The sequence below is a fragment of the Channa argus genome, unplaced genomic scaffold (assembly GCF_033026475.1).
Source record: "Channa argus isolate prfri unplaced genomic scaffold, Channa argus male v1.0 Contig081, whole genome shotgun sequence".
NCBI lineage: Eukaryota > Metazoa > Chordata > Actinopteri > Anabantiformes > Channidae > Channa > Channa argus.
In genome coordinates, this window is record NW_027125300.1 from 74,597 (window position 1) to 100,015 (window position 25,419).

At 42.6% G+C, this 25,419-nt stretch overlaps 19 non-coding genes across 19 annotated transcripts; all 19 read right to left on the reverse strand.

Moving 5' to 3' along the window:
- Positions 1 to 1,243: 1,243 nt before the first annotated feature.
- trnaa-ugc (transfer RNA alanine (anticodon UGC)) lies at positions 1,244 to 1,315 on the reverse strand. The gene has a single exon. It is a non-coding gene; the product is annotated as a tRNA-Ala (tRNA).
- Positions 1,316 to 2,840: 1,525 nt separating this feature from the next.
- trnaa-ugc (transfer RNA alanine (anticodon UGC)) lies at positions 2,841 to 2,912 on the reverse strand. Its single transcript has one exon. It is a non-coding gene; the product is annotated as a tRNA-Ala (tRNA).
- Positions 2,913 to 4,438: 1,526 nt separating this feature from the next.
- Positions 4,439 to 4,510, reverse strand: trnaa-ugc (transfer RNA alanine (anticodon UGC)). Its single transcript has one exon. It is a non-coding gene; the product is annotated as a tRNA-Ala (tRNA).
- Positions 4,511 to 4,914: 404 nt separating this feature from the next.
- On the reverse strand, positions 4,915 to 4,986 carry trnag-ucc (transfer RNA glycine (anticodon UCC)). The gene has a single exon. It is a non-coding gene; the product is annotated as a tRNA-Gly (tRNA).
- Positions 4,987 to 6,945: 1,959 nt separating this feature from the next.
- On the reverse strand, positions 6,946 to 7,017 carry trnaa-ugc (transfer RNA alanine (anticodon UGC)). Its single transcript has one exon. It is a non-coding gene; the product is annotated as a tRNA-Ala (tRNA).
- A 404-nt stretch (positions 7,018 to 7,421) lies between these two features.
- On the reverse strand, positions 7,422 to 7,493 carry trnag-ucc (transfer RNA glycine (anticodon UCC)). Its single transcript has one exon. It is a non-coding gene; the product is annotated as a tRNA-Gly (tRNA).
- Positions 7,494 to 9,452: 1,959 nt separating this feature from the next.
- trnaa-ugc (transfer RNA alanine (anticodon UGC)) lies at positions 9,453 to 9,524 on the reverse strand. Its single transcript has one exon. It is a non-coding gene; the product is annotated as a tRNA-Ala (tRNA).
- A 1,526-nt stretch (positions 9,525 to 11,050) lies between these two features.
- trnaa-ugc (transfer RNA alanine (anticodon UGC)) lies at positions 11,051 to 11,122 on the reverse strand. The gene has a single exon. It is a non-coding gene; the product is annotated as a tRNA-Ala (tRNA).
- Positions 11,123 to 11,526: 404 nt separating this feature from the next.
- Positions 11,527 to 11,598, reverse strand: trnag-ucc (transfer RNA glycine (anticodon UCC)). The gene has a single exon. It is a non-coding gene; the product is annotated as a tRNA-Gly (tRNA).
- A 1,959-nt stretch (positions 11,599 to 13,557) lies between these two features.
- On the reverse strand, positions 13,558 to 13,629 carry trnaa-ugc (transfer RNA alanine (anticodon UGC)). Its single transcript has one exon. It is a non-coding gene; the product is annotated as a tRNA-Ala (tRNA).
- Positions 13,630 to 14,033: 404 nt separating this feature from the next.
- trnag-ucc (transfer RNA glycine (anticodon UCC)) lies at positions 14,034 to 14,105 on the reverse strand. Its single transcript has one exon. It is a non-coding gene; the product is annotated as a tRNA-Gly (tRNA).
- Positions 14,106 to 16,064: 1,959 nt separating this feature from the next.
- Positions 16,065 to 16,136, reverse strand: trnaa-ugc (transfer RNA alanine (anticodon UGC)). Its single transcript has one exon. It is a non-coding gene; the product is annotated as a tRNA-Ala (tRNA).
- A 1,526-nt stretch (positions 16,137 to 17,662) lies between these two features.
- On the reverse strand, positions 17,663 to 17,734 carry trnaa-ugc (transfer RNA alanine (anticodon UGC)). The gene has a single exon. It is a non-coding gene; the product is annotated as a tRNA-Ala (tRNA).
- Positions 17,735 to 18,138: 404 nt separating this feature from the next.
- trnag-ucc (transfer RNA glycine (anticodon UCC)) lies at positions 18,139 to 18,210 on the reverse strand. Its single transcript has one exon. It is a non-coding gene; the product is annotated as a tRNA-Gly (tRNA).
- A 1,959-nt stretch (positions 18,211 to 20,169) lies between these two features.
- trnaa-ugc (transfer RNA alanine (anticodon UGC)) lies at positions 20,170 to 20,241 on the reverse strand. The gene has a single exon. It is a non-coding gene; the product is annotated as a tRNA-Ala (tRNA).
- Positions 20,242 to 21,767: 1,526 nt separating this feature from the next.
- On the reverse strand, positions 21,768 to 21,839 carry trnaa-ugc (transfer RNA alanine (anticodon UGC)). Its single transcript has one exon. It is a non-coding gene; the product is annotated as a tRNA-Ala (tRNA).
- Positions 21,840 to 22,243: 404 nt separating this feature from the next.
- Positions 22,244 to 22,315, reverse strand: trnag-ucc (transfer RNA glycine (anticodon UCC)). Its single transcript has one exon. It is a non-coding gene; the product is annotated as a tRNA-Gly (tRNA).
- Positions 22,316 to 24,273: 1,958 nt separating this feature from the next.
- Positions 24,274 to 24,345, reverse strand: trnaa-ugc (transfer RNA alanine (anticodon UGC)). Its single transcript has one exon. It is a non-coding gene; the product is annotated as a tRNA-Ala (tRNA).
- Positions 24,346 to 24,749: 404 nt separating this feature from the next.
- On the reverse strand, positions 24,750 to 24,821 carry trnag-ucc (transfer RNA glycine (anticodon UCC)). Its single transcript has one exon. It is a non-coding gene; the product is annotated as a tRNA-Gly (tRNA).
- Between the last annotated feature and the right edge of the window lie 598 nt (positions 24,822 to 25,419).

Consider the following 25,419-nt stretch of genomic DNA (forward strand, 5'->3'; position numbering starts at 1 on the left):
CTAGCGCATTTTCTTTAGCCTGATCAAAGCTTGTTCTCTTTACCCTACAAACATGTTTACTTTGACATTTCTGAAGTATCGAAAAACCACACAAATTTCAAATCGCTAAACAGAAGACAACTGCAAGGGCAGGGAATCAAACCGTGGTCAACGGCTGGGGAGGGAGCTATGCTCACCACTATACCACCACCACTTCAAACGCACCTTTTTTTTATTCTCTTAAGAAATCAAATTGGTAAAGTATACAGTACAAGTCAGTAAAGATTCTGACTGATCAGTCATGAAAATTTTTCCAACTTGAAAACCCGGATGAACCTCAACCTGAATCAGATCCGCTCTCTCACAGGTGACATATAAACAGACTGTCATTTTTAAAAGTACATGGAGATGGAAGGCAAGTCATGTTAAATGGACTTCATTTTAGTTTCAAAGATAGTTGGCTAGTGCACCCAGTCACATTGCCTTGCAACAGTCATGAAGTAAGCCCAAGCCACTCATTTTCCACTCTCAGGTGAGAAACAAACAGACTGTCATTTAGTTAAAGCACATGGAGATACCGGGGATTGAACCCTCATACATGCAAAGCATGCGCTCTACCACTGAGCTACATCCACAACATCATGATAGATTAAGATCACATGGGAAGTGGAAATAGAGCAGTCTCAAATACCCGTAAGCAAGCATTCCCAGACTTGGTTGTCAAGGACCCTCGTCTTGCTTTTTTTCTGACAATTTCGGCTGTACACAGTACCTACTACCTGGATCAGGTTTGTTCAGCCAATCAGAGCTTAAAGATAGCATCTTAGTTTAGGGTGGGGTGGGATAAGGCAAAGCATAATGTTCTCTTCCAATTGGTGACTGTCTCAACACACGTAATCCAGGTAATTGGCAGTGGGTAGAGCAATAGTTAGCTGGGCATAGTTGGAAGACAAGGAGGCACAGTCATTCAAATTTTTGCAACTTTAAAACCCGGATGAACCTCAGCCTGAATGAGATCCACTCTCTCACAGGTGTCGCATAAACAGACTGTCATTTTTTAAGTACATGGAGATGCCAGGAATTGATCCCAGGGTATGGCAGGTAAGTCATGTCAAATGGACTTCTTTGTCGTTAAAATGTTCTCAAAGATAGTTGGCTAGTTCACCCAGTCACATTGCCTTGCCATGGTCATGAAGCAAGCCCAAGTCAGTTATTTTCCACTCTCAGCTGAGAAACAAAGACACTATCATTTTGTTAAAGCACGTGGAGATGCTGGGGATTGAACCCAGGGCCTCATACATGCAAAGCATGCGCTCTACCACTGAGCTACATCCCCAGTTGCACTGGCACATAAGCCATACACATGGGAATAGGAAAAAGAGCTGTCTTCAACACCTTTAAAGAAGCATTTGCAGATTTGGTTGTCAAGGACTCTCGGATCCCTACTTGTTCATGTAAAGACCCGCTCCAACAGAGTAAGCAGTGTCAGACTCCATTGCTGTAGTGGCTTTCATACATCCCCAGGAAGATGACGATCATTAGGAGGCCACACCTAACGATTGAATGAAGGTCCTTTAGAGCCGTGATTGTTTAAAGCCAACAACTCTTGACTCTTTTCCTAGCGCATTTTCTTTAGCCTGATCAAAGCTTGTTCTCTTTACCCTACAAACATGTTTACTTTGACATTTCTGAAGTATCGAAAAACCACACAAATTTCAAATCGCTAAACAGAAGACAACTGCAAGGGCAGGGAATCAAACCGTGGTCAACGGCTGGGGAGGGAGCTATGCTCACCACTATACCACCACCACTTCAAACGCACCTTTTTTTTATTCTCTTAAGAAATCAAATTGGTAAAGTATACAGTACAAGTCAGTAAAGATTCTGACTGATCAGTCATGAAAATTTTTCCAACTTGAAAACCCGGATGAACCTCAACCTGAATCAGATCCGCTCTCTCACAGGTGACATATAAACAGACTGTCATTTTTAAAAGTACATGGAGATGGAAGGCAAGTCATGTTAAATGGACTTCATTTTAGTTTCAAAGATAGTTGGCTAGTGCACCCAGTCACATTGCCTTGCAACAGTCATGAAGTAAGCCCAAGCCACTCATTTTCCACTCTCAGGTGAGAAACAAACAGACTGTCATTTAGTTAAAGCACATGGAGATACCGGGGATTGAACCCTCATACATGCAAAGCATGCGCTCTACCACTGAGCTACATCCACAACATCATGATAGATTAAGATCACATGGGAAGTGGAAATAGAGCAGTCTCAAATACCCGTAAGCAAGCATTCCCAGACTTGGTTGTCAAGGACCCTCGTCTTGCTTTTTTTCTGACAATTTCGGCTGTACACAGTACCTACTACCTGGATCAGGTTTGTTCAGCCAATCAGAGCTTAAAGATAGCATCTTAGTTTAGGGTGGGGTGGGATAAGGCAAAGCATAATGTTCTCTTCCAATTGGTGACTGTCTCAACACACGTAATCCAGGTAATTGGCAGTGGGTAGAGCAATAGTTAGCTGGGCATAGTTGGAAGACAAGGAGGCACAGTCATTCAAATTTTTGCAACTTTAAAACCCGGATGAACCTCAGCCTGAATGAGATCCACTCTCTCACAGGTGTCGAATAAACAGACTGTCATTTTTTAAGTACATGGAGATGCCAGGAATTGATCCCAGGGTATGGCAGGTAAGTCATGTCAAATGGACTTCTTTGTCGTTAAAATGTTCTCAAAGATAGTTGGCTAGTTCACCCAGTCACATTGCCTTGCCATGGTCATGAAGCAAGCCCAAGTCAGTTATTTTCCACTCTCAGCTGAGAAACAAAGACACTATCATTTTGTTAAAGCACGTGGAGATGCTGGGGATTGAACCCAGGGCCTCATACATGCAAAGCATGCGCTCTACCACTGAGCTACATCCCCAGTTGCACTGGCACATAAGCCATACACATGGGAATAGGAAAAAGAGCTGTCTTCAACACCTTTAAAGAAGCATTTGCAGATTTGGTTGTCAAGGACTCTCGGATCCCTACTTGTTCATGTAAAGACCCGCTCCAACAGAGTAAGCAGTGTCAGACACCATTGCTGTAGTGGCTTTCATACATCCCCAGGAAGATGACGATCATTAGGAGGCCACACCTAACGATGGAATGAAGGTCATTTAGAGCCGTGATTGTTTAAAGTCAACAACTCTTGACTCTTTTCCTAGCGCATTTTCTTTAGCCTGATCAAAGCTTGTTCTCTTTACCCTACAAACATGTTTACTTTGACATTTCTAAAGTATCGAAAAACCACACAAATTTCAAATCGCTAAACAGAAGACAACTGCAAGGGCAGGGAATCAAACCGTGGTCAACAGCTGGGGAGGGAGCTATGCTCACCACTATACCACCACCACTTCAAACGCACCTTTTTTTTATTCTCTTAAGAAATCAAATTGGTAAAGTATACAGTACAAGTCCGTAAAGATTCTGACTGATCAGTCATGAAAATTTTTCCAACTTGAAAACTCGGATGAACCTCAACCTGAATCAGATCCGCTCTCTCACAGGTGACATATAAACAGACTGTCATTTTTAAAAGTACATGGAGATGGAAGGCAAGTCAAAGGTAAATGGACTTCATTTTAGTTTCAAAGATAGTTGGCTAGTGCACCCAGTCACATTGCCTTGCAACGGTCATGAAGTAAGCCCAAGACACTCATTTTCCACTCTCAGGTGAGAAACAAACAGACTGTCATTTAGTTAAAGCACATGGAGATACCGGGGATTGAACCCTCATACATGCAAAGCATGCGCTCTACCACTGAGCTACATCCACAACATCATGACAGATTAAGATCACATGGGAAGTGGAAATAGAGCAGTCTCAAATACCCGTAAGCAAGCATTCCCAGACTTGGTTGTCAAGGACCCTCGTCTTGCTTGTTTTCTGACAATTTCGGCTGTACACAATACCTACTACCTAGATCAGGTTTGTTCAGCCAATCAGAGCTTAAAGATAGAATCTTAGTTTAGGGTGGGGTGGGATAAGGCAAAGCATAATGTTCTCTTCCAATTGGTGACTGTCTCAACACACGTAATCCAGGTAATTGGCAGTGGGTAGAGCAATAGTTAGCTGGGCATAGTTGGAAGACAAGGAGGCACAGTCATTCAAATTTTTGCAACTTGAAAACCCGGATGAACCTCAGCCTGAATGAGATCCACTCTCTCACAGGTGTCGAATAAACAGACTGTCATTTTTTAAGTACATGGAGATGCCAGGAATTGATCCCAGGGTCTGGCAGGTAAGTCATGTCAAATGGACTTCTTTGTCGTTAAAATGTTCTCAAAGATAGTTGGCTAGTTCACCCAGTCACATTGCCTTGCCATGGTCATGAAGCAAGCCCAAGTCAGTTATTTTCCACTCTCAGCTGAGAAACAAAGACACTATCATTTTGTTAAAGCACGTGGAGATGCTGGGGATTGAACCCAGGGCCTCATACATGCAAAGCATGCGCTCTACCACTGAGCTACATCCCCAGTTGCACTGGCACATAAGCCATACACATGGGAATAGGAAAAAGAGCCGTCTTCAACACCTTTAAAGAAGCATTTGCAGATTTGGCTGTCAAGGACTCTCGGATCCCTACTTGTTCATGTAAAGACCCGCTCCAAAGAAGTAAGCAGTGTCAGACACCATTGCTGTAGTGGTTTTCATACATCCCCAGGAAGATGACAATCATTAGGAGGCCAAACTTAACGATGGAATGAAGGTCATTTAGAGCCGTGATTGTTTGAAAACACCAACTCTTGACTCTTTTCCTAGCACATTTTTTTGATCCTGATCAAAGTTTGATCTCTTCACTCTAGAGAAGATGCTTACTTTGAGATTTCGAAAGTACCGAAAGACCGCACAATTTTCAAATCGCTAAATAGAAGACAACTGCGATGGCCGGGAATCGAACCCGGGTCAACTGCTTGGAAGGCAGCTATGCTCACCACTATACCACCATCGCTTCAAAAGCATTTTATTTTCATTTTCTTAAAAAATCTAATCGGTAGAGTATACAGTACAAGTCAGTAAAGAGTCTCAGTCATCCGGGTCTGGAAGGTAAGTCATGTCAAATGGACTTCTTTTTAGTTGAAAGAGTTTCGTTAAGTTTCAAAGATAGTTGGCTCTTGTCTGCAGTGCGCTGAATATTGGTTCAGATGCTGCGCTTGTTGCAGAGATTCATTGACCGTTGACAGTATAGATTTAGTACATTAGCTTCTTTCATGAAACTTATTGCAACTTTAAAACCCGGATCAACCTCAACCTGAATCAGATCCGCTCTCTCACAAGTAAGAAATAAACAGACTGGCATTTTTAAAAGCATGTGGAGATGCCAGGGATTGATCCCAGGGCCTTCTACATGCAACACATGCCATCTACCACTGAGTTACAACTCTGGTTGCACACCAATGCAAGCCATACACATGGGAATAGGAAATAGAGCCGTCTTCAATCCCTTTAAAGAAGATATTGCAGATTTGGCTGTCAAGGACTCTTGGATCCCTACTTGTTCATGTAAAGACCCGCTCCAACAGAGTAAGCAGTGTCAGACACCATTGCTGTAGTGGCTTTCATACATCCCCAGGAAGATGACGATCATTAGGAGGCCACACCTAACGATGGAATGAAGGTCATTTAGAGCCGTGATTGTTTAAAGCCAACAACTCTTGACTCTTTTCCTAGCGCATTTTCTTTAGCCTGATCAAAGCTTGTTCTCTTTACCCTACAAACATGTTTACTTTGACATTTCTAAAGTATCGAAAAACCACACAAATTTCAAATCGCTAAACAGAAGACAACTGCAAGGGCAGGGAATCAAACCGTGGTCAACAGCTGGGGAGGGAGCTATGCTCACCACTATACCACCACCACTTCAAACGCACCTTTTTTTTATTCTCTTAAGAAATCAAATTGGTAAAGTATACAGTACAAGTCCGTAAAGATTCTGACTGATCAGTCATGAAAATTTTTCCAACTTGAAAACCCGGATGAACCTCAACCTGAATCAGATCCGCTCTCTCACAGGTGACATATAAACAGACTGTCATTTTTAAAAGTACATGGAGATGGAAGGCAAGTCAAAGGTAAATGGACTTCATTTTAGTTTCAAAGATAGTTGGCTAGTGCACCCAGTCACATTGCCTTGCAACGGTCATGAAGTAAGCCCAAGACACTCATTTTCCACTCTCAGGTGAGAAACAAACAGACTGTCATTTAGTTAAAGCACATGGAGATACCGGGGATTGAACCCTCATACATGCAAAGCATGCGCTCTACCACTGAGCTACATCCACAACATCATGACAGATTAAGATCACATGGGAAGTGGAAATAGAGCAGTCTCAAATACCCGTAAGCAAGCATTCCCAGACTTGGTTGTCAAGGACCCTCGTCTTGCTTGTTTTCTGACAATTTCGGCTGTACACAATACCTACTACCTAGATCAGGTTTGTTCAGCCAATCAGAGCTTAAAGATAGAATCTTAGTTTAGGGTGGGGTGGGATAAGGCAAAGCATAATGTTCTCTTCCAATTGGTGACTGTCTCAACACACGTAATCCAGGTAATTGGCAGTGGGTAGAGCAATAGTTAGCTGGGCATAGTTGGAAGACAAGGAGGCACAGTCATTCAAATTTTTGCAACTTGAAAACCCGGATGAACCTCAGCCTGAATGAGATCCACTCTCTCACAGGTGTCGAATAAACAGACTGTCATTTTTTAAGTACATGGAGATGCCAGGAATTGATCCCAGGGTCTGGCAGGTAAGTCATGTCAAATGGACTTCTTTGTCGTTAAAATGTTCTCATAGATAGTTGGCTAGTTCACCCAGTCACATTGCCTTGCCATGGTCATGAAGCAAGCACAAGTCAGTTATTTTCCACTCTCAGCTGAGAACCAAAGACACTATCATTTTGTTAAAGCACGTGGAGATGCTGGGGATTGAACCCAGGGCCTCATACATGCAAAGCATGCGCCCTACCACTGAGCTACATCCCCAGTTGCACTGGCACATAAGCCATACACATGGGAATAGGAAAAAGAGCCGTCTTCAACACCATTAAAGAAGCATTTGCAGATTTGGCTGTCAAGGACTCTCGGATCCCTACTTGTTCATGTAAAGACCCGCTCCAAAGAAGTAAGCAGTGTCAGACACCATTGCTGTAGTGGTTTTCATACATCCCCAGGAAGATGACAATCATTAGGAGGCCAAACTTAACGATGGAATGAAGGTCATTTAGAGCCGTGATTGTTTGAAAACAACAACTATTGACTCTTTTCCTAGCGCATTTTTTTGATCCTGATCAAAGTTTGATCTCTTCACTCTAGAGAAGATGCTTACTTTGAGATTTCGAAAGTACCGAAAGACCGCACAATTTTCAAATCGCTAAATAGAAGACAACTGCAATGGCCGGGATTCGAACCCAGGTCAACTGCTTGGAAGGCAGCTATGCTCACCACTATACCACCATCGCTTCAAAAGCATTTTATTTTCATTTTCTTAAAAAATCTAATCGGTAGAGTATACAGTACAAGTCAGTAATGAGTCTCAGTCATCCGGGTCTGGAAGGTAAGTCATGTCAAATGGACTTCTTTTTAGTTGAAAGAGTTTCATTAAGTTTCAAAGATAGTTGGCTCTTGTCTGCAGTGCGCTGAATATTGGTTCAGATGCTGCGCTTGTTGCAGAGATTCATTGACCGTTGACAGTATAGATTTAGTACATTAGCTTCTTTCATGAAACTTATTGCAACTTTAAAACCCGGATCAACCTCAACCTGAATCAGATCCGCTCTCTCACAAGTGAGAAATAAACAGACTGGCATTTTTAAAAGCATGTGGAGATGCCAGGGATTGATCCCAGGGCCTTCTACATGCAACACATGCCATCTACCACTGAGTTACAACTCTGGTTGCACACCAATGCAAGCCATACACATGGGAATAGGAAATAGAGCCGTCTTCAATCCCTTTAAAGAAGAATTTGCAGATTTGGCTGTCAAGGACTCTTGGATCCCTACTTGTTCATGTAAAGACCCGCTCCAACAGAGTAAGCAGTGTCAGACACCATTGCTGTAGTGGCTTTCATACATCCCCAGGAAGATGACGATCATTAGGAGGCCACACCTAACGATGGAATGAAGGTCATTTAGAGCCGTGATTGTTTAAAGCCAACAACTCTTGACTCTTTTCCTAGCGCATTTTCTTTAGCCTGATCAAAGCTTGTTCTCTTTACCCTACAAACATGTTTACTTTGACATTTCTAAAGTATCGAAAAACCACACAAATTTCAAATCGCTAAACAGAAGACAACTGCAAGGGCAGGGAATCAAACCGTGGTCAACAGCTGGGGAGGGAGCTATGCTCACCACTATACCACCACCACTTCAAACGCACCTTTTTTTTATTCTCTTAAGAAATCAAATTGGTAAAGTATACAGTACAAGTCCGTAAAGATTTTGACTGATCAGTTATGAAAATTTTTCCAACTTGAAAACCCGGATGAACCTCAACCTGAATCAGATCCGCTGTCTCACAGGTGACATATAAACAGACTGTCATTTTTAAAAGTACATGGAGATGGAAGGCAAGTCAAAGGTAAATGGACTTCATTTTAGTTTCAAAGATAGTTGGCTAGTGCACCCAGTCACATTGCCTTGCAACGGTCATGAAGTAAGCCCAAGACACTCATTTTCCACTCTCAGGTGAGAAACAAACAGACTGTCATTTAGTTAAAGCACATGGAGATACCAGGGATTGAACCCTCATACATGCAAAGCATGCGCTCTACCCCTGAGCTACATCCACAACATCATGACAGATTAAGATCACATGGGAAGTGGAAATAGAGCAGTCTCAAATACCCGTAAGCAAGCATTCCCAGACTTGGTTGTCAAGGACCCTCGTCTTGCTTGTTTTCTGACAATTTCGGCTGTACACAATACCTACTACCTAGATCAGGTTTGTTCAGCCAATCAGAGCTTAAAGATAGAATCTTAGTTTAGGGTGGGGTGGGATAAGGCAAAGCATAATGTTCTCTTCCAATTGGTGACTGTCTCAACACACGTAATCCAGGTAATTGGCAGTGGGTAGAGCAATAGTTAGCTGGGCATAGTTGGAAGACAAGGAGGCACAGTCATTCAAATTTTTGCAACTTGAAAACCCGGATGAACCTCAGCCTGAATGAGATCCACTCTCTCACAGGTGTCGAATAAACAGACTGTCATTTTTTAAGTACATGGAGATGCCAGGAATTGATCCCAGGGTCTGGCAGGTAAGTCATGTCAAATGGACTTCTTTGTCGTTAAAATGTTCTCATAGATAGTTGGCTAGTTCACCCAGTCACATTGCCTTGCCATGGTCATGAAGCAAGCCCAAGTCAGTTATTTTCCACTCTCAGCTGAGAACCAAAGACACTATCATTTTGTTAAAGCACGTGGAGATGCTGGGGATTGAACCCAGGGCCTCATACATGCAAAGCATGCGCCCTACCACTGAGCTACATCCCCAGTTGCACTGGCACATAAGCCATACACATGGGAATAGGAAAAAGAGCCGTCTTCAACACCTTTAAAGAAGCATTTGAAGATTTGGCTGTCAAGGACTCTCGGATCCCTACTTGTTCATGTAAAGACCCGCTCCAACAGAGTAAGCAGTGTCAGACACCATTGCTGTAGTGGCTTTCATACATCCCCAGGAAGATGACGATCATTAGGAGGCCACACCTAACGATGGAATGAAGGTCATTTAGAGCCGTGATTGTTTAAAGCCAACAACTCTTGACTCTTTTCCTAGCGCATTTTCTTTAGCCTGATCAAAGCTTGTTCTCTTTACCCTACAAACATGTTTACTTTGACATTTCTAAAGTATCGAAAAACCACACAAATTTCAAATCGCTAAACAGAAGACAACTGCAAGGGCAGGGAATCAAACCGTGGTCAACAGCTGGGGAGGGAGCTATGCTCACCACTATACCACCACCACTTCAAACGCACCTTTTTTTTATTCTCTTAAGAAATCAAATTGGTAAAGTATACAGTACAAGTCCGTAAAGATTCTGACTGATCAGTCATGAAAATTTTTCCAACTTGAAAACCCGGATGAACCTCAACCTGAATCAGATCCGCTCTCTCACAGGTGACATATAAACAGACTGTCATTTTTAAAAGTACATGGAGATGGAAGGCAAGTCAAAGGTAAATGGACTTCATTTTAGTTTCAAAGATAGTTGGCTAGTGCACCCAGTCACATTGCCTTGCAACGGTCATGAAGTAAGCCCAAGACACTCATTTTCCACTCTCAGGTGAGAAACAAACAGACTGTCATTTAGTTAAAGCACATGGAGATACCGGGGATTGAACCCTCATACATGCAAAGCATGCGCTCTACCACTGAGCTACATCCACAACATCATGACAGATTAAGATCACATGGGAAGTGGAAATAGAGCAGTCTCAAATACCCGTAAGCAAGCATTCCCAGACTTGGTTGTCAAGGACCCTCGTCTTGCTTGTTTTCTGACAATTTCGGCTGTACACAATACCTACTCCCTAGATCAGGTTTGTTCAGCCAATCAGAGCTTAAAGATAGAATCTTAGTTTAGGGTGGGGTGGGATAAGGCAAAGCATAATGTTCTCTTCCAATTGGTGACTGTCTCAACACACGTAATCCAGGTAATTGGCAGTGGGTAGAGCAAAAGTTAGCTGGGCATAGTTGGAAGACAAGGAAGCACAGTCATTCAAATTTTTGCAACTTGAAAACCCGGATGAACCTCAGCCTGAATGAGATCCACTCTCTCACAGGTGTCGAATAAACAGACTGTCATTTTTTAAGTACATGGAGATGCCAGGAATTGATCCCAGGGTCTGGCAGGTAAGTCATGTCAAATGGACTTCTTTGTCGTTAAAATGTTCTCAAAGATAGTTGGCTAGTTCACCCAGTCACATTGCCTTGCCATGGTCTTGAAGCAAGCCCAAGTCAGTTATTTTCCACTCTCAGCTGAGAAACGAAGACACTATCATTTTGTTAAAGCACGTGGAGATGCTGGGGATTGAACCCAGGGCCTCATACATGCAAAGCATGCGCTCTACCACTGAGCTACATCCCCAGTTGCACTGGCACATAAGCCATACACATGGGAATAGGAAAAAGAGCCGTCTTCAACACCTTTAAAGAAGCATTTGCAGATTTGGCTGTCAAGGACTCTCGGATCCCTACTTGTTCATGTAAAGACCCGCTCCAAAGAAGTAAGCAGTGTCAGACACCATTGCTGTAGTGGTTTTCATACATCCCCAGGAAGATGACAATCATTAGGAGGCCAAACTTAACGATGGAATGAAGGTCATTTAGAGCCGTGATTGTTTGAAAACAACAACTCTTGACTCTTTTCCTAGCGCATTTTTTTGATCCTGATCAAAGTTTGATCTCTTCACTCTAGAGAAGATGCTTACTTTGAGATTTCGAAAGTACCGAAAGACCGCACAATTTTCAAATCGCTAAATAGAAGACAACTGCGATGGCCGGGAATCTAACCCGGGTCAACTGCTTGGAAGGCAGCTATGCTCACCACTATACCACCATCGCTTCAAAAGCATTTTATTTTCATTTTCTTAAAAAATCTAATCGGTAGAGTATACAGTACAAGTCAGTAATGAGTCTCAGTCATCCGGGTCTGGAAGGTAAGTCATGTCAAATGGACTTCTTTTTAGTTGAAAGAGTTTCGTTAAGTTTCAAAGATAGTTGGCTCCTGTCTGCAGTGCGCTGAATATTGGTTCAGATGCTGCGCTTGTTGCAGAAATTCATTGACCGTTGACAGTATAGATTTAGTACATTAGCTTCTTTCATGAAACTTATTGCAACTTTAAAACCCGGATGAACCTCAACCTGAATCAGATCCGCTCTCTCACAAGTGAGAAATAAACAGACTGGCATTTTTAAAAGCATGCGGAGATGCCAGGGATTGATCCCAGGGCCTTCTACATGCAACACATGCCATCTACCACTGAGTTACAACTCTGGTTGCACACCAATGCAAGCCATACACATGGGAATAGGAAATAGAGCCGTCTTCAATCCCTTTAAAGAAGATATTGCAGATTTGGCTGTCAAGGACTCTTGGATCCCTACTTGTTCATGTAAAGACCCGCTCCAACAGAGTAAGCAGTGTCAGACACCATTGCTGTAGTGGCTTTCATACATCCCCAGGAAGATGACGATCATTAGGAGGCCACACCTAACGATGGAATGAAGGTCATTTAGAGCCGTGATTGTTTAAAGCCAACAACTCTTGACTCTTTTCCTAGCGCATTTTCTTTAGCCTGATCAAAGCTTGTTCTCTTTACCCTACAAACATGTTTACTTTGACATTTCTAAAGTATCGAAAAACCACACAAATTTCAAATCGCTAAACAGAAGACAACTGCAAGGGCAGGGAATCAAACCGTGGTCAACAGCTGGGGAGGGAGCTATGCTCACCACTATACCACCACCACTTCAAACGCACCTTTTTTTTATTCTCTTAAGAAATCAAATTGGTAAAGTATACAGTACAAGTCCGTAAAGATTCTGACTGATCAGTCATGAAAATTTTTCCAACTTGAAAAACCGGATGAACCTCAACCTGAATCAGATCCGCTCTCTCACAGGTGACATATAAACAGACTGTCATTTTTAAAAGTACATGGAGATGGAAGGCAAGTCAAAGGTAAATGGACTTCATTTTAGTTTCAAAGATAGTTGGCTAGTGCACCCAGTCACATTGCCTTGCAACGGTCATGAAGTAAGCCCAAGACACTCATTTTCCACTCTCAGGTGAGAAACAAACAGACTGTCATTTAGTTAAAGCACATGGAGATACCGGGGATTGAACCCTCATACATGCAAAGCATGCGCTCTACCACTGAGCTACATCCACAACATCATGACAGATTAAGATCACATGGGAAGTGGAAATAGAGCAGTCTCAAATACCCGTAAGCATGCATTCCCAGACTTGGTTGTGAAGGACCCTCGTCTTGCTTGTTTTCTGACAATTTCGGCTGTACACAATACCTACTACCTAGATCAGGTTTGTTCAGCCAATCAGAGCTTAAAGATAGAATCTTAGTTTAGGGTGGGGTGGGATAAGGCAAAGCATAATGTTCTCTTCCAATTGGTGACTGTCTCAACACACGTAATCCAGGTAATTGGCAGTGGGTAGAGCAATAGTTAGCTGGGCATAGTTGGAAGACAAGGAGGCACAGTCATTCAAATTTTTGCAACTTGAAAACCCGGATGAACCTCAGCCTGAATGAGATCCACTCTCTCACAGGTGTCGAATAAACAGACTGTCATTTTTTAAGTACATGGAGATGCCAGGAATTGATCCCAGGGTCTGGCAGGTAAGTCATGTCAAATGGACTTCTTTGTCGTTAAAATGTTCTCAAAGATAGTTGGCTAGTTCACCCAGTCACATTGCCTTGCCATGGTCATGAAGCAAGCCCAAGTCAGTTATTTTCCACTCTCAGCTGAGAAACAAAGACACTATCATTTTGTTAAAGCACGTGGAGATGCTGGGGATTGAACCCAGGGCCTCATACATGCAAAGCATGCGCTCTACCACTGAGCTACATCCCCAGTTGCACTGGCACATAAGCCATACACATGGGAATAGGAAAAAGAGCCGTCTTCAACACCTTTAAAGAAGCATTTGCAGATTTGGCTGTCAAGGACTCTCGGATCCCTACTTGTTCATGTAAAGACCCGCTCCAAAGAAGTAAGCAGTGTCAGACACCATTGCTGTAGTGGTTTTCATACATCCCCAGGAAGATGACAATCATTAGGAGGCCAAACTTAACGATGGAATGAAGGTCATTTAGAGCCGTGATTGTTTGAAAACACCAACTCTTGACTCTTTTCCTAGCGCATTTTTTTGATCCTGATCAAAGTTTGATCTCTTCACTCTAGAGAAGATGCTTACTTTGAGATTTCGAAAGTACCGAAAGACCGCACAATTTTCAAATCGCTAAATAGAAGACAACTGCGATGGCCGGGAATCGAACCCGGGTCAACTGCTTGGAAGGCAGCTATGCTCACCACTATACCACCATCGCTTCAAAAGCATTTTATTTTCATTTTCTTAAAAAATCTAATCGGTAGAGTATACAGTACAAGTCAGTAAAGAGTCTCAGTCATCCGGGTCTGGAAGGTAAGTCATGTCAAATGGACTTCTTTTTAGTTGAAAGAGTTTCGTTAAGTTTCAAAGATAGTTGGCTCTTGTCTGCAGTGCGCTGAATATTGGTTCAGATGCTGCGCTTGTTGCAGAGATTCATTGACCGTTGACAGTATAGATTTAGTACATTAGCTTCTTTCATGAAACTTATTGCAACTTTAAAACCCGGATCAACCTCAACCTGAATCAGATCCGCTCTCTCACAAGTGAGAAATAAACAGACTGGCATTTTTAAAAGCATGTGGAGATGCCAGGGATTGATCCCAGGGCCTTCTACATGCAACACATGCCATCTACCACTGAGTTACAACTCTGGTTGCACACCAATGCAAGCCATACACATGGGAATAGGAAATAGAGCCGTCTTCAATCCCTTTAAAGAAGAATTTGCAGATTTGGCTGTCAAGGACTCTTGGATCCCTACTTGTTCATGTAAAGACCCGCTCCAACAGAGTAAGCAGTGTCAGACACCATTGCTGTAGTGGCTTTCATACATCCCCAGGAAGATGACGATCATTAGGAGGCCACACCTAACGATGGAATGAAGGTCATTTAGAGCCGTGATTGTTTAAAGCCAACAACTCTTGACTCTTTTCCTAGCGCATTTTCTTTAGCCTGATCAAAGCTTGTTCTCTTTACCCTACAAACATGTTTACTTTGACATTTCTAAAGTATCGAAAAACCACACAAATTTCAAATCGCTAAACAGAAGACAACTGCAAGGGCAGGGAATCAAACCGTGGTCAACAGCTGGGGAGGGAGCTATGCTCACCACTATACCACCACCACTTCAAACGCACCTTTTTTTTATTCTCTTAAGAAATCAAATTGGTAAAGTATACAGTACAAGTCAGTAAAGATTCTGACTGATCAGTCATGAAAATTTTTCCAACTTGAAAACCCGGATGAACCTCAACCTGAATCAGATCCGCTCTCTCACAGGTGACATATAAACAGACTGTCATTTTTAAAAGTACATGGAGATGGAAGGCAAGTCAAAGGTAAATGGACTTCATTTTAGTTTCAAAGATAGTTAGCTAGTGCACCCAGTCACATTGCCTTGCAACGGTCATGAAGTAAGCCCAAGACACTCATTTTCCACTCTCAGGTGAGAAACAAACAGACTGTCATTTAGTTAAAGCACATGGAGATACCGGGGATTGAACCCTCATACATGCAGAGCATGCACTCTACCACTGAGCTACATCCACAACATCATGACAGATTAAGATCACATGGGAAGTGGAAATAGAGCAGTCTCAAATACCCGTAAGCAAGCATTCCCAGACTTGGTTGTCAAGGACCCTCGTCTTGCTTGTTTTCTGACAATTTCGGCTGTACACAATACCTACTACCTGGATCAGGTTTGTTCAGCCCATCAGAGCTTAAAGATAGAATCTTAGTTTAGGGTGGGGTGGGATAAGGCAAAGCATAATGTTCTCTTCCAATTGGTGACTGTCTCAACACACGTAATCCAGGTAATTGGCAGTGGGTAGAGCAATAGTTAGCTGGGCATAGTTGGAAGACAAGGAGGCACAGTCATTCAAATTTTTGCAACTTGAAAACCCGGATGAACCTCAGCCTGAATGAGATCCACTCTCTCACAGGTGTCGAATAAACAGACTGTCATTTTTTAAGTACATGGAGATGCCAGGAATTGATCCCAGGGTCTGGCAGGTAAGTCATGTCAAATGGACTTCTTTGTCGTTAAAATGTTCTCAAAGATAGTTGGCTAGTTCACCAGGTCACATTGCCTTGCCATGGTCATGAAGCAAGCCCAAGTCAGTTATTTTCCACTCTCAGCTGAGAAACAAAGACACTATCATTTTGTTAAAGCACGTGGAGATGCTGGGGATTGAACCCAGGGCCTCATACATGCAAAGCATGCGCTCTACCACTGAGCTACATCCCCAGTTGCACTGGCACATAAGCCATACACATGGGAATAGGAAAAAGAGCTGTCTTCAACACCTTTAAAGAAGCATTTGCAGATTTGGTTGTCAAGGACTCTCGGATCCCTACTTGTTCATGTAAAGACCCGCTCCAACAGAGTAAGCAGTGTCAGACACCATTGCTGTAGTGGCTTTCATACATCCCCAGGAAGATGACGATCATTAGGAGGCCACACCTAACGATGGAATGAAGGTCATTTAGAGCCGTGATTGTTTAAAGTCAACAACTCTTGACTCTTTTCCTAGCGCATTTTCTTTAGCCTGATCAAAGCTTGTTCTCTTTACCCTACAAACATGTTTACTTTGACATTTCTAAAGTATCGAAAAACCACACAAATTTCAAATCGCTAAACAGAAGAAAACTGCAAGGGCAGGGAATCAAACCATGGTCAACAGCTGGGGAGGGAGCTATGCTCACCACTATACCACCACCACTTCAAACGCACCTTTTTTTTATTCTCTTAAGAAATCAAATTGGTAAAGTATACAGTACAAGTCAGTAAAGATTCTGACTGATCAGTCATGAAAATTTTTCCAACTTGAAAACCCGGATGAACCTCAACCTGAATCAGATCCGCTCTCTCACAGGTGACATATAAACAGACTGTCATTTTTAAAAGTACATGGAGATGGAAGGCAAGTCAAAGGTAAATGGACTTCATTTTAGTTTCAAAGATAGTTGGCTATTGCACCCAGTCACATTGCCTTGCAACGGTCATGAAGTAAGCCCAAGACACTCATTTTCCACTCTCAGGTGAGAAACAAACAGACTGTCATTTAGTTAAAGCACATGGAGATACCGGGGATTGAACCCTCATACATGCAAAGCATGCGCTCTACCACTGAACTACATCCACAACATCATGACAGATTAAGATCACATGGGAAGTGGAAATAGAGCAGTCTCAAATACCCGTAAGCAAGCATTCCCAGACTTGGTTGTCAAGGACCCTCGTCTTGCTTTTTTTCTGACAATTTCGGCTGTACACAATACCTACTACCTGGATCAGGTTTGTTCAGCCAATCAGAGCTTAAAGATAGCATCTTAGTTTAGGGTGGGGTGGGATAAGGCAAAGCATAATGTTCTCTTCCAATTGGTGACTGTCTCAACACACGTAATCCAGGTAATTGGCAGTGGGTAGAGCAATAGTTAGCTGGGCATAGTTGGAAGACAAGGAGGCACAGTCATTCAAATTTTTGCAACTTGAAAACCCGGATGAACCTCAGCCTGAATGAGATCCACTCTCTCACAGGTGTCGAATAAACAGACTGTCATTTTTTAAGTACATGGAGATGCCAGGAATTGATCCCAGGGTCTGGCAGGTAAGTCATGTCAAATGGACTTCTTTGTCGTTAAAATATTCTCAAAGATAGTTGGCTAGTTCACCCAGTCACATTGCCTTGCCATGGTCATGAAGCAAGCCCAAGTCAGTTATTTTCCACTCTCAGCTGAGAAACAAAGACACTATCATTTTGTTAAAGCACGTGGAGATGCTGGGGATTGAACCCAGGGCCTCATACATGCAAAGCATTCGCTCTACCACTGAGCTACATCCCCAGTTGCACTGGCACATACGCCATACACATGGGAATAGGAAAAAGAGCCGTCTTCAACACCTTTAAAGAAGCATTTGCAGATTTGGTTGTCAAGGACTCTCGGATCCCTACTTGTTCATGTAAAGACCCGCTCCAACAGAGTAAGCAGTGTCAGACACCATTGCTGTAGTGGTTTTCATACATCCCCAGGAAGATGACAATCATTAGGAGGCCAAACTTAACGATGGAATGAAGGTCATTTAGAGCCGTGATTGTTTGAAAACAACAACTCTTGACTCTTTTCCTAGCGCATTTTTTTGATCCTGATCAAAGTTTGATCTCTTCACTCTAGAGAAGATGCTTACTTTGAGATTTCGAAAGTACCGAAAGACCGCACAATTTTCAAATCGCTAAATAGAAGACAATTGCGATGGCCGGGAATCGAACCCGGGTCAACTGCTTGGAAGGCAGCTATGCTCACCACTATACCACCATCGCTTCAAAAGCATTTTATTTTCATTTTCTTAAAAAATCTAATCGGTAGAGTATACAGTACAAGTCAGTAATGAGTCTCAGTCATCCGGGTCTGGAAGGTAAGTCATGTCAAATGGACTTCTTTTTAGTTGAAAGAGTTTCGTTAAGTTTCAAAGATAGTTGGCTCTTGTCTGCAGTGCGCTGAATATTGGTTCACATGCTGCGCTTGTTGCAGAGATTCATTGACCGTTGACAGTATAGATTTAGTACATTAGCTTCTTTCATGAAACTTATTGCAACTTTAAAACCCGCATCAACCTCAACCTGAATCAGATCCGCTCTCTCACAAGTGAGAAATAAACAGACCGGCATTTTTAAAAGCATGTGGAGATGCCAGGGATTGATCCCAGGGGCTTCTACATGCAACACATGCCATCTACCACTGAGCTACAACTCTGGTTGCACACCAATGCAAGCCATACACATGGGAATAGGAAATAGAGCCGTCTTCAATCCCTTTAAAGAAGAATTTGCAGATTTGGCTGTCAAGGACTCTTGGATCCCTACTTGTTCATGTAAAGACCCGCTCCAACAGAGTAAGCAGTGTCAGACACCATTGCTGTAGTGGCTTTCATACATCCCCAGGAAGATGACGATCATTAGGAGGCCACACCTAACGATGGAATGAAGGTCATTTAGAGCCGTGATTGTTTAAAGCCAACAACTCTTGACTCTTTTCCTAGCGCATTTTCTTTAGCCTGATCAAAGCTTGTTCTCTTTACCCTACAAACATGTTTACTTTGACATTTCTAAAGTATCGAAAAACCACACAAATTTCAAATCGCTAAACAGAAGACAACTGCAAGGGCAGGGAATCAAACCGTGGTCAACGGCTGGGGAGGGAGCTATGCTCACCACTATACCACCACCACTTCAAACACACCTTTTTTTTATTCTCTTAAGAAATCAAATTGGTAAAGTATACAGTACAAGTCAGTAAATATTCTGACTGATCAGTCATGAAAATTTTTCCAACTTGAAAACCCGGATGAACCTCAACCTGAATCAGATCCGCTCTCTCACAGGTGACATATAAACAGACTGTCATTTTTAAAAGTACATGGAGATGGAAGGCAAGTCATGTTAAATGGACTTCATTTTAGTTTCAAAGATAGTTGGCTAGTGCACCCAGTCACATTGCCTTGCAACAGTCATGAAGTAAGCCCAAGACACTCATTTTCCACTCTCAGGTGAGAAACAAACAGACTGTCATTTAGTTAAAGCACATGGAGATACCGGGGATTGAACCCTCATACATGCAAAGCATGCGCTCTACCACTGAGCTACATCCCCAACATCATGACAGATTAAGATCACATGGGAAGTGGAAATAGAGCAGTCTCAAATACCCGTAAGCAAGCATTCCCAGACTTGGTTTGTCAAGGACCCTCGTCTTGCTTGTTTTCTGACAATTTCGGCTGTACACAATACCTACTACCTGGATCAGGTTTGTTCAGCCAATCAGAGCTTAAAGATAGCATCTTAGTTTAGGGTGGCGTGGGATAAGGCAAAGCATAATGTTCTCTTCCAATTGGTGACTGTCTCAACACACGTAATCCAGGTAATTGGCAGTGGGTAGAGCAATAGTTAGCTGGGCATAGTTGGAAGACAAGGAGGCACAGTCATTAAAATTTTTGCAACTTGAAAACCCGGATGAACCTCAGCCTGAATGAGATCCACTCTCTCACAGGTGTCGAATAAACAGACTGTCATTTTTTAAGTACATGGAGATGCCAGGAATTGATCCCAGGGTCTGGCATGTAAGTCATGTCAAAGGGACTTCTTTGTCGTTAAAATGTTCTCAAAGATAGTTGGCTAGTTCACCCAGTCACATTGCCTTGCCATGGTCATGAAGCAAGCCCAAGTCAGTTATTTTCCACTCTCAGCTGAGAAACAAAGACACTATCATTTTGTTAAAGCACGTGGAGATGCTGGGGATTGAACTCAGGGCCTCATACATGCAAAGCATGCGCTCTACCACTGAGCTACATCCCCAGTTGCACTGGCACATAAGCCATACACATGGGAATAGGAAAAAGAGCCGTCTTCAACACCTTTAAAGAAGCATTTGCAGATTTGGCTGTCAAGGACTCTCGGATCCCTACTTGTTCATGTAAAGACCCGCTCCAACAGAGTAAGCAGTGTCAGACACCATTGCTGTAGTGGTTTTCATACATCCCCAGGAAGATGACAATCATTAGGAGGCCAAACTTAACGATGGAATGAAGGTCATTTAGAGCCGTGATTGTTTGAAAACAACAACTCTTGACTCTTTTCCTAGCGCATTTTCTTTAGTCTGATCAAAGCTTGTTCTCTTTACCCTACAAACATGTTTACTTTGACATTTCTAAAGTATCGAAAAACCACACAAATTTCAAATCGCTAAACAGAAGACAACTGCAAGGGCAGGGAATCAAACCGTGGTCAACGGCTGGGGAGGGAGCTATGCTCACCACTATACCACCACCACTTCAAACGCACCTTTTTTTTATTCTCTTAAGAAATCAAATTGGTAAAGTATACAGTACAAGTCAGTAAAGATTCTGACTGATCAGTCATGAAAATTTTTCCAACTTGAAAACCCGGATGAACCTCAACCTGAATCAGATCCGCTCTCTCACAGGTGACATATAAACAGACTGTCATTTTTAAAAGTACATGGAGATGGAAGGCAAGTCAAAGGTAAATGGACTTCATTTTAGTTTCAAAGATAGTTGGCTATTGCACCCAGTCACATTGCCTTGCAACGGTCATGAAGTAAGCCCAAGACACTCATTTTCCACTCTCAGGTGAGAAACAAACAGACTGTCATTTAGTTAAAGCACATGGAGATACCGGGGATTGAACCCTCATACATGCAAAGCATGCGCTCTACCACTGAGTTACATCCACAACATCATGACAGATTAAGATCACATGGGAAGTGGAAATAGAGCAGTCTCAAATACCCGTAAGCAAGCATTCCCAGACTTGGTTGTCAAGGACCCTCGTCTTGCTTTTTTTCTGACAATTTCGGCTGTACACAATACCTACTACCTGGATCAGGTTTGTTCAGCCAATCAGAGCTTAAAGATAGCATCTTAGTTTAGGGTGGGGTGGGATAAGGCAAAGCATAATGTTCTCTTCCAATTGGTGACTGTCTCAACACACGTAATCCAGGTAATTGGCAGTGGGTAGAGCAATAGTTAGCTGGGCATAGTTGGAAGACAAGGAGGCACAGTCATTCAAATTTTTGCAACTTGAAAACCCGGATGAACCTCAGCCTGAATGAGATCCACTCTCTCACAGGTGTCGAATAAACAGACTGTCATTTTTTAAGTACATGGAGATGCCAGGAATTGATCCCAGGGTCTGGCAGGTAAGTCATGTCAAATGGACTTCTTTGTCGTTAAAATATTCTCAAAGATAGTTGGCTAGTTCACCCAGTCACATTGCCTTGCCATGGTCATGAAGTAAGCCCAAGTCAGTTATTTTCCACTCTCAGCTGAGAAACAAAGACACTATCATTTTGTTAAAGCACGTGGAGATGCTGGGGATTGAACCCAGGGCCTCATACATGCAAAGCATGCGCTCTACCACTGAGCTACATCCCCAGTTGCACTGACACATAAGCCATACACATGGGAATAGGAAAAAGAGCCGTCTTCAACACCTTTAAAGAAGCATTTGCAGATTTGGTTGTCAAGGACTCTCGGATCCCTACTTGTTCATGTAAAGACCCGCTCCAACAGAGTAAGCAGTGTCAGACACCATTGCTGTAGTGGTTTTCATACATCCCCAGGAAGATGACAATCATTAGGAGGCCAAACTTAACGATGGAATGAAGGTCATTTAGAGCCGTGATTGTTTGAAAACAACAACTCTTGACTCTTTTCCTAGCGCATTTTTTTGATCCTGATCAAAGTTTGATCTCTTCACTCTAGAGAAGATGCTTACTTTGAGATTTCGAAAGTACCGAAAGACCGCACAATTTTCAAATCGCTAAATAGAAAACAACTGCGATGGCCGGGAATCGAACCCGGGTCAACTGCTTGGAAGGCAGCTATGCTCACCACTATACCACCATCGCTTCAAAAGCATTTTATTTTCATTTTCTTAAAAAATCTAATCGGTAGAGTATACAGTACAAGTCAGTAATGAGTCTCAGTCATCCGGGTCTGGAAGGTAAGTCATATCAAATGGACTTCTTTTTAGTTGAAAGAGTTTCGTTAAGTTTCAAAGATAGTTGGCTCTTGTCTGCAGTGCGCTGAATATTGGTTCAGATGCTGCGCTTGTTGCAGAGATTCATTGACAGTTGACAGTATAGATTTAGTACATTAGCTTCTTTCATGAAACTTATTGCAACTTTAAAACCCGCATCAACCTCAACCTGAATCAGATCCGCTCTCTCACAAGTGAGAAATAAACAGACTGGCATTTTTAAAAGCATGTGGAGATGCCAGGGATTAATCCCAGGGCCTTCTACATGCAACACATGCCATCTACCACTGAGCTACAACTCTGGTTGCACACCAATGCAAGCCATACACATGGGAATAGGAAATAGAGCTGTCTTCAACACCTTTAAAGAAGCATTTGCAGATTTGGTTGTCAAGGACTCTCGGATCCCTACTTGTTCATGTAAAGACCCGCTCCAACAGAGTAAGCAGTGTCAGACACCATTGCTGTAGTGGCTTTCATACATCCCCAGGAAGATGACGATCATTAGGAGGCCACACCTAACGATGGAATGAAGGTCATTTAGAGCCGTGATTGTTTAAAGTCAACAACTCTTGACTCTTTTCCTAGCGCATTTTCTTTAGCCTGATCAAAGCTTGTTCTCTTTACCCTACAAACATGTTTACTTTGACATTTCTAAAGTATCGAAAAACCACACAAATTTCAAATCGCTAAACAGAAGACAACTGCAAGGGCAGGGAATCAAACCGTGGTCAACAGCCGGGGAGGGAGCTATGCTTACCACTATACCACCACCACTTCAAACGCACCTTTTTTTTATTCTCTTAAGAAATCAAATTGGTAAAGTATACAGTACAAGTCAGTAAAGATTCTGACTGATCAGTCATGAAAATTTTTCCAACTTGAAAACCCGGATGAACCTCAACCTGAATCAGATCCGCTCTCTCACAGGTGACATATAAACAGACTGTCATTTTTAAAAGTACATGGAGATGGAAGGCAAGTCATGTTAAATGGACTTCATTTTAGTTTCAAAGATAGTTGGCTAGTGCACCCAGTCACATTGCCTTGCAACGGTCATGAAGTAAGCCCAAGACACTCATTTTCCACTCTCAGGTGAGAAACAAACAGACTGTCATTTAGTTAAAGCACATGGAGATACCGGGGATTGAACCCTCATACATGCAAAGCATGCACTCTACCACTGAGCTACATCCCCAACATCATGACAGATTAAGATCACATGGGAAGCGGAAATAGAGCAGTCTCAAATACCCGTAAGCAAGCATTCCCAGACTTGGTTGTCAAGGACCCTCGTCTTGCTTTTTTTCTGACAATTTCGGCTGTACACAATACCTACTACCTGGATCAGGTTTGTTCAGCCAATCAGAGCTTAAAGATAGCATCTTAGATTAGGGTGGGGTGGGATAAGGCAAAGCATAATGTTCTCTTCCAATTGGTGACTGTCTCAACACACGTAATCCAGGTAATTGGCAGTGGGTAGAGCAATAGTTAGCTGGGCATAGTTGGAAGACAAGGAGGCACAGTCATTCAAATTTTTGCAACTTGAAAACCCGGATGAACCTCAGCCTGAATGAGATCCACTCTCTCACAGGTGTCGAATAAACAGACTGTCATTTTTTAAGTACATGGAGATGCCAGGAATTGATCCCAGGGTCTGGCAGGTAAGTCATGTCAAATGGACTTCTTTGTCGTTAAAATGTTCTCAAAGATAGTTGGCTAGTTCACCCAGTCACATTGCCTTGCCATGGTCATGAAACAAGCCCAAGTCAGTTATTTTCCACTCTCAGCTGAGAAACAAAGACACTATCATTTTGTTAAAGCATGTGGAGATGCTGGGGATAGAACCCAGGGCCTCATACATGCAAAGCATGCGCTCTACCACTGAGCTACATGCCCAGTTGCACTGGCACATAAGCCATACACATGGGAATAGGAAAAAGAGCCGTCTTCAACACCTTTAAAGAAGCATTTGCAGATTTGGCTGTCAAGGACTCTCGGATCCCTACTTGTTCATGTAAAGACCCGCTCCAACAGAGTAAGCAGTGTCAGACACCATTGCTGTAGTGGTTTTCATACATCCCCAGGAAGATGACAATCATTAGGAGGCCAAACTTAACGATGGAATGAAGGTCATTTAGAGCCGTGATTGTTTGAAAACAACAACTCTTGACTCTTTTCCTAGCGCATTTTTTTGATCCTGATCAAAGTTTGATCTCTTCACTCTAGAGAAGATGCTTACTTTGAGATTTCGAAAGTACCGAAAGACCGCACAATTTTCAAATCGCTAAATAGAAGACAACTGCGATGGCCGGGAATCGAACCCAGGTCAACTGCTTGGAAGGCAGCTATGCTCACCACTATACCACCATCGCTTCAAAAGCATTTTATTTTCATTTTCTTAAAAAATCTAATCAGTAGAGTATACAGTACAAGTCAGTAATGAGTCTCAGTCATCCGGGTCTGGAAGGTAAGTCATGTCAAATGGACTTCTTTTTAGTTGAAAGAGTTTCGTTAAGTTTCAAAGATAGTTGGCTCTTGTCTGCAGTGCGCTGAATATTGGTTCAGATGCTGCGCTTGTTGCAGAGATTCATTGACCGTTGACAGTATAGATTTAGTACATTAGCTTCTTTCATGAAACTTATTGCAACTTTAAAACCCGGATCAACCTCAACCTGAATCAGATCCGCTCTCTCACAAGTGAGAAATAAACAGACTGGCATTTTTAAAAGCATGTGGAGATGCCAGGGATTGATCCCAGGGCCTTCTACATGCAACACATGCCATCTACCACTGAGCTCCAACTCTGGTTGCACACCAATGCAAGCCATACACATGGGAATAGGAAATAGAGCCTTCTTCAATCCCTTTAAAGAAGATATTGCAGATTTGGCTGTCAAGGACTCTTGGATCCCTACTTGTTCATGTAAAGACCCGCTCCAACAGAGTAAGCAGTGTCAGACACCATTGCTG